The sequence below is a fragment of the Dipodomys ordii genome, unplaced genomic scaffold (assembly GCF_000151885.1).
Source record: "Dipodomys ordii isolate 6190 unplaced genomic scaffold, Dord_2.0 Scaffold202, whole genome shotgun sequence".
Classification (NCBI taxonomy): Eukaryota; Metazoa; Chordata; class Mammalia; order Rodentia; family Heteromyidae; genus Dipodomys; species Dipodomys ordii.
Window position 1 is genome coordinate 192269 of NW_012267418.1, and position 7188 is coordinate 199456.

Here is a 7188-nt window from a genome sequence, read left to right on the forward strand (position 1 = left end):
CTGTCACCATTTGGAGAATGCACAGGAGAGTTGGGTGCAGGTCAGGATGGTGGTGGGGAGGGGTCTGCTCTGACCCCAGTCTTGCTGAGCCTCTAGGGTCACTGCCAAGGTGGCAAATGCCCAGCCCCCACACCCAGCCCAGAAGCCCAGCTGGCCATTGGCACTTCCTGAACAGCAAAACGCATCCTGCCCTTCCAGCCCGAAAGGAGGCCGCTTATCGGAGGGGAAAAGGACGCTTTGTCCAGGCCTGGCCATCTGCCTGGCTGGGAGGGCCATGCCCACGTCCTGGACCGCACAGCCCAGCCCGGCCTACAGGGGTCCTAGGAACAGGCTAGGGAGCAAGGGCCTGGGGAGGGCAGATGGACAAGGCTCTGCCTCGGGCCACACCAGGACCCCAGTCCCTCTCCCAGGCCCCTCATCCTCCCTCCTTTCTATATCTATGTACTTTCTTTTCTTTTCCATTCTTGGTTTTGAGCTCCAGGTCTTGTGCTTCCTTGGCTGGCACTCTACCAATTGAGCCATGCCTCTAGCCCAGGTTTTTGCTGAGTATTTCGATATTTTTTTCAGACAAGAGTTTTTAAATTGTTGTAAAAGTGACGTACAGATAGGTTATACTTGTATAAGTCAAGTAGAGAGTACATTTCTTTCTTTCTTTCTTTCTTTTTTTGGTCAGTTGTGAGGCTTGAACTCACAGCCTAGGTGCTGTCCCCCCTGAACTCTTTCACTCAAGGTTAGCACTCTACCACTCTGAGCCCCAGTGCCACATCCAGTTTTCTGATGGTTAATTGGAGATAAGAGTCTCATGGATTTTCCTGCCCAAGCTGGCTTTGAATCACGATCCTCATATTTCAGCCTCCTGAGTAGTTAGTATGACCCCTTCCCTCATTCTCTCCCAGTTTCTCCCTCCCTGCTGATTATTTTCAACATGGAGTCTCGGGGACTTCTCTGCCCATGCCACCGTCCTCCAGATCTCAGCCTCCTGAGTAGCTAAAATTACAGGTGATGCCCAGCTACATGTCCAAGTCCCTCCTACCTCTCTGACTCCCCGTGGAGGAAGGCCTTCCCCCTGAGTCCCTCCATCCATCACTCCTTCAAGCAACACTTGAGTGCCTCAGATGTGCAAATGACTTTCCAGGCCCAGAGGCCACCACAGCAAACCAAAACAAGTAATGCCTGCCACCTGAAGCTTGTGTTCCAGCTGAGAGAGTCAGGTGACAACCCACAAATAAACACACAATGTGTTTAATGATGAGAGCAATCAGGAAAAATAAAGCAGAGCAAAGCAACACATAAAAAAAAAAAAAAACAAAGCTGCTGGGAACCTGTGGCTCACACCTGTAATCCTAGGCTGAGATTTGAGGATGGCTGTTTGAAGCCAGCCCTGGCAAGGAAGTCCATGAGACTCTTATCTACAATTAACTACCAAAAAGCGGGAAGTAGAGCTGTGGCTCAAGTGGTAGAGCACTTTGTCCTTGAGTATAAAAGCTCAAGGACAATGACCATCCCTGAGTTCAAGTTGTAAGACCAGCACAAAGAAATAAAACAAAGTAAGGAGACAGATTTCTAGGGGCTGGGAAGGTGGCTCAGTGGTAGAGCGCTTGCCTTGCATGCATGAGGCCCTGGGTTCGATTCCTCAGCACCACATAAGCAAAAAGAAAAAAGCCGGAAGTGGTGCTGTGGCTCAAGTGGTAGAGCGCTAGCCTTGAGCTGAAGAGCTGAGGGACAGAGCCCAGACCCAGAGCTCAGGCCCACGACTGGACCCAAAAAAAAAAAAAAAAGGAGACAGATTTCTGGTCTCCCACCCAGAAGGGATAAGAAATACCTCCCCCTGTCCCCGCCCCAAGGAAGTAACAGCTGAGCAGAGATCTGCAGGTCAGTGAGGTCGTGGGTCACACAGATTCCAAGAGGTAGAATCTCCAAGTACAGAGGTCCAGAGGCAGGAGTGAGCAAGGAGTCAAAAAGAAACAAATGTGCCAGAGAATATAGAACAAGAAGGAGAGCAAGCGGTAACGGGTTCAGAGACACAGGAAGGGCCAAATGGCCGGAGGCCTTGTTGGTCCTGGTATCCAGGACAGATTCTTAGCAGACTCTTAAAATAACAGCAGTTGTGGTATGTGGTGCTTTAATATGTGCCAGTTGCTTTTCTAGGCACTGAAGCCACTAATTCTCCAGCAAGTTTTATTAAACTGATGTCTGGAGAGGTCAAGGGACTAAAGTGGTCACACAGCTAATCTGCAGGAGAGCCAGGCTTCAAAGGACTCCATAGTGTGGGTCAGAGTCCAGCGCTGGTGGCTCACACCCTAGCTACTCAGGAGGCTGAGATCCGAGGATCATGGCTCAAAGCCAACCTGGGCAGGAAAGTCTGTGAGACTCTTACCTCCAATAAACTACTCAAAAAAGGCAGAAGTGGCGCTGTGGCTCAAGTGGTAGAGCACTATACTTGAGCAAAAGAAGCTCAGGGACAGTCCTCAGGTCCTGAGTTCAAGCCCCAGGACTGACAAAACGAAAGCAACTGTATGGCTCAGAACACAGCTGCAATGACAAGGCTCTTGCTTGGTATCTAGGGCAGCTTTCTGAGCCTTAGCACTATGAACCCTGAGTTGGGAGAGGCAGGTCACGGTGAACAGCCTCCCGGCCTCTTCCTGAGGGATGTTCAGGAGCTGCATCCCCCCAACTATGACCTGCAGCATCCCCAGCCTGTCCCAGCTCACGCCCCGCCCCTCCCACTGAGGCTGTGGCCTGCCTTCTTCCCTCCTCTCCGGTCCATCTTGCTGCACGCCACTCTCCCGGACCTACAGCACAACCACTTAGATGGGCCCAAGCAGCCTTATGGAATCGGCCCCTGCCCATGTCCCTGCCGCAGTCTGGAGCCTCCCACCCCCCGCCTCCAGCCTTCCTGTGCTCACAGTCCAGCCCTGTGCTGGAGCCTGTGGCCACACTGTGTGCAGTGGATCATAAAGAGCCATCAAACCATCCTGTGGATCTGGGTGGGGAGTGGCGAGGACAGCAGGGGGTGCAGAGGGCTCGGCCGCACAGCATCTATGATGGAGCTCAGGGGCTTCCCAAAGACAGTGTGCCAGGGTGGATGTAGAAGCAGTTGGCTAATGGGTAAGTGGAGTAAACAAGGAAGCCCGGGGTGACAGGAGTCCTGCGCGGCTCCAGCCTGGTCAGGAAGGTGTAAATGGGCTCAGGCCGCAGGTGCACACTCTGCGGATACGCACAGGTGCCCCTCCCAATGACACCTCCTCCAGATTCCTCCCTGCAGGAATTTGGGAGCCCCTGTTCTAAGCTCCCCGAATCTACGGTGTTACTGGTGTTCATTGTCCATCTCCTTGGTCTGTGGACAGATCACAGGGCTGTCCTCAACATGGAAGCCCCCAACTCCACCATGAGGGACCCCTTGCTACACACCAGGCCAAGGGAGCTAGGGAACAGAAATTCTGCACGGACCAGCAGCTCCCAAGGTGCGGCCACGCGTGCACCTGGTGTGTGCACTCGCGCGTGCTCCGCACTCCTCCCGGTATGCTAGCTGCTCCAGGGGTAGGCGCGTGAGCTGGTGCTGCTGAGCATGCTAATGCTGGTGAGCAGGCTTGTGCAGGTACATGCACTGCTGCAGGTGTGCACGCTGCTGCTGCCTCCTGGAGTACACCAGCCCCGCCCGGCTGCCAGTGCCAACCGCCCGGCCCCCCGCACCTACACACGACCTGACCACCCACAGGCCTTGGCCAGCCCTGCTGGACTCCACCTTCTAGAGTGTGGGGGTGGGAGACGCCCTTCCCCAGCCATTGCATTGCAGCATCAGTAATGAGAATGCCCCCACCACACCAGCAGCCCCCCAGCGGCGTCCCTGCTACAGGCCCTGCCCCTGTGAACTTTCCTCACCCCCTCTGCAGTTTACACACACAAACCACATCATATCCCCACATACACTCAGATAAAAGAAACCACTACCACTCCAGAGGCTGGTGGCTCACACCTGTAATCCTAGCTATGCAGGAGGCTGAGATCTGAGGCTCACCATTGAAGCCAGCCCAACAGAAAGTCCAGTAAGACTCTCATCATCAATTAACCAGCACAAAGCTATACATGGAGCTGTGGCTCAAGTCATAGAGCACTAGCCTTGAGTAGAAAAAGCTAAAAGACAAGGCCCAGCCCCTGCATTCAAGTCCCCAGTACTGACACGTGTGTGTGTGTGTGTGTGTGTGTGTGTGTGTGCACGCATGCGCACACACACGCACACAATCCCTGACCAGAGAAGTCCATCTCCTCACTTCAATTCCACCTGACCTCTTCAGTTCCTTCTTCTGCCTTCACTCCCAGTCATGCAGGTCTGTTCTTGTCTGAAAACACAAGCCAACCAGCTCCTGCCTCAGGACATTTGCATCGGCTGATAGTCCCATGCTTTCCTCCCCCATGCTTCCTGCCTACATATAAGCTCCTCAGAGAGACCTTCCCACCCATCACTGTCTCAAATGGCATCTCTGAGGTACCACCTCCTCTTTCTTCCTTGTCAGCCCCTGACATACTGTCTGCCTATTATTTGTTCCACTACCATTAACCAAAGCTCCCCCAAATTGGAGGTTTGGAATGTCTCACTCACTGCTGCACCACAGAACAGGGAAGAGGACTGGAATGGAGTAGATCCCTAGTAAATATTTGCCCATGGGTGCTCTGAGAACGTTCCATGGACCTAGGAGCTTCTTTTTCTTATTTTATTTAGCTTGATCTTGGAGTTGGGAATTGAAGATCCAAGAAGCTCTTGAGAACCTGAGTTCTAGACCAGAGGCCCAGCTCCAGGGGTTCTACATGTTAGCTCCAGCCTGCACCCCAGTATGCAGGAGTCTGAGAAAGGTGATATATTCTATACACAGAGGGAAGAACCCCAAACGCCAGCCAGTCTTTGGGAAGTAGAGAGGCCCTGCTGAGCCTTTCCCGAGGACGGCTTCACACCCTCACAAACATGTCACCCTCCTCTCCTGCCCTTCCTAAAACCCATGTGCGTGTGCGTGTGCATGTGTGTGTGTCTGTGTGTGTGTGTCTGTGTCTGTGTCTGTCTGTGTGTGCTTGAATTCAGAGCCTTGTGCTGTTGCTTAGCTTTTCTGGCTCATAGCTAATGCTCTACCCCTTGAGCCACAGCTCCACTTCCAGTTTTTGCTGTGCATTGGAGATTAGAGTTTCATAGACTTTCCTGCCCGGACTGGCTTTGAACCTTCATCCTTGAGATCTCAGCCTCCTGAGCAGCAGCCAGCGCCTGGCTTTCCCTGCTGCTAGTTACCGTTTGGGTATCTGTAGGCCCCAGTACTTTCCAGCCAAAGTAGTTTCTAGGTGTCTGTTACATCTCCATTCCACCCACAGGAGAAGCCGGGACTCTCCCATTTCCCAGATGTGAAGGCAGATCTGGCAAGGTGTGGGCCGGGTGTGCAGCACCACAGCTTGTGCAGGCCTGTGGGAGGCGGAGCGCCACCCCACCCAGCTCTCTCCCGGGCCTCCCCTCGCGGCTGCCAGCTCCCACTCCAGCTGGAGACGAAAGCGAGTAGTTCTGCCCTCCCCTCCTGGGTAAGCTGAGGCCATGGAGGGCCCCCAGCCCCATGGCCCTTCAGCCACCCCACCCAGCAGGGTGACTTTGAGGTGCCCCAAATCTTCAGGGCTGGCCACAGCAAATCCACAGTGCACACTCAAAGACCTTCAGAGAGTCAAGCGTGTCGATGGCTCACGCCTGTAATCCTAGCTACTCAGGAGGCCGAGATGTGAGGATCAGCCTGGGCAGACAAGTCCAAGAGACTCTTATCTCCAATGAACCAGCAAAAAAAGCCAGAACTGGAGGTGTGGCTCAAGTGGTAGAGTGCTGCCTTGAACAAAAAAAATAAGGGACAGTGCCTAGGCCCTGAATTCAGTCCCATTACTGGCACACATGTGTGCATGCACGTGCGTGTGCACACACACACACACACACACACGCATGCATGCATGCCTGCATATATGCATGCCCTCCAGAGATGCCTGGCTCTTTCCAGGTCTTCCTGGGCCTTCTGCCCTCATCCTGCCTCCTCCCCAACACTGGTTCTTGCATGGGCTCGTCCCTGCCTCCACTAACCATTAGTGCCAGGCCGCTCTCTAAAGCCATCCTTGACCCACAGGGCTGAGATGTGCCCCATGCCCACCTAGCACACAACCCTCGTCCTGCCCAGGCCAGAAGTGACATCATGCCAGTCCCGTGGCCCTTCTCTGAGATTCTCCAGAATCCCAGGGGAGGAAGTGCAGCAGAAGGAGCCAAGAGGGTCCCACGCTAGCCAGGGCCTTTGACTGCCCCCCCCCCCAGCCTCTGGGTTGCCCTTCCAGGCCCCACCCTTCCCAACAGCCTCTGAGGGAGGAAATGATTAGCAGGGCAATTAAGGCCCAGGTGAGTCATATGGTCACAAGGCTCCTGGCTGACTCAGAGGCCGCGCAGATGGCCTTGCACCGGCGCCCGCTCAGACTCTGAGTCAAGGGCTCCGTGGGTCCTGGCAAGGAGATAGCCGTGGGCCAACCAAGGAGCCACGAATCCTCTGCAAGCTCCCCTTGGACCATTCCCCATAGACTGGGGGTAGGAAGCAGGGCCTCCATCTTCCGTGGGCTGGATTGGGACAGCAGGCTACCCGCTATAGTACCACCCCCCTGCAAACATGTGGCCACTGAGCCACCATCAACACACTGCTACTGCTCTCAGTCACAGTGATGGTTAAGAGGGGCCAAGAGGCGCCAGAGGCTCGCTGGTATGATAATCCTAGCCACTCAGGAGGCTGTGATTTGGAGCATTAAAGTCAGAAAATAGCCTGAGCAGCAAAGTCTAAGAGATCCCACCTCCAAAATAACCAGTAAGAAGTTAGGTCAGAGGTGTGGCTCAAGGAAACCCAGAAAGCCTAAGGCCCTGAGTTCAAACTCTGGTACTGGCTTATAAAAGATAAAATACAGGGAGCCAGGTGCCAATGGCTCACACCTATAATCCCAGCTACTCAGAAGGCTGAGATCTGAAGATCACGGTTCAAAGCCAACCCAGGCAGCAAAGTTCATGAGACTCTTATCTCCAATTAACTACCAGCAGAATGGAAGTGGTACTGTGGCTCAAGTGGTATAGTACTCACCTTAAGCTGAAGAGCTGAAGGACAGAGCCCAGGCCCAGAGTTCAAGTCCCATGACCGGCCAAAAAAA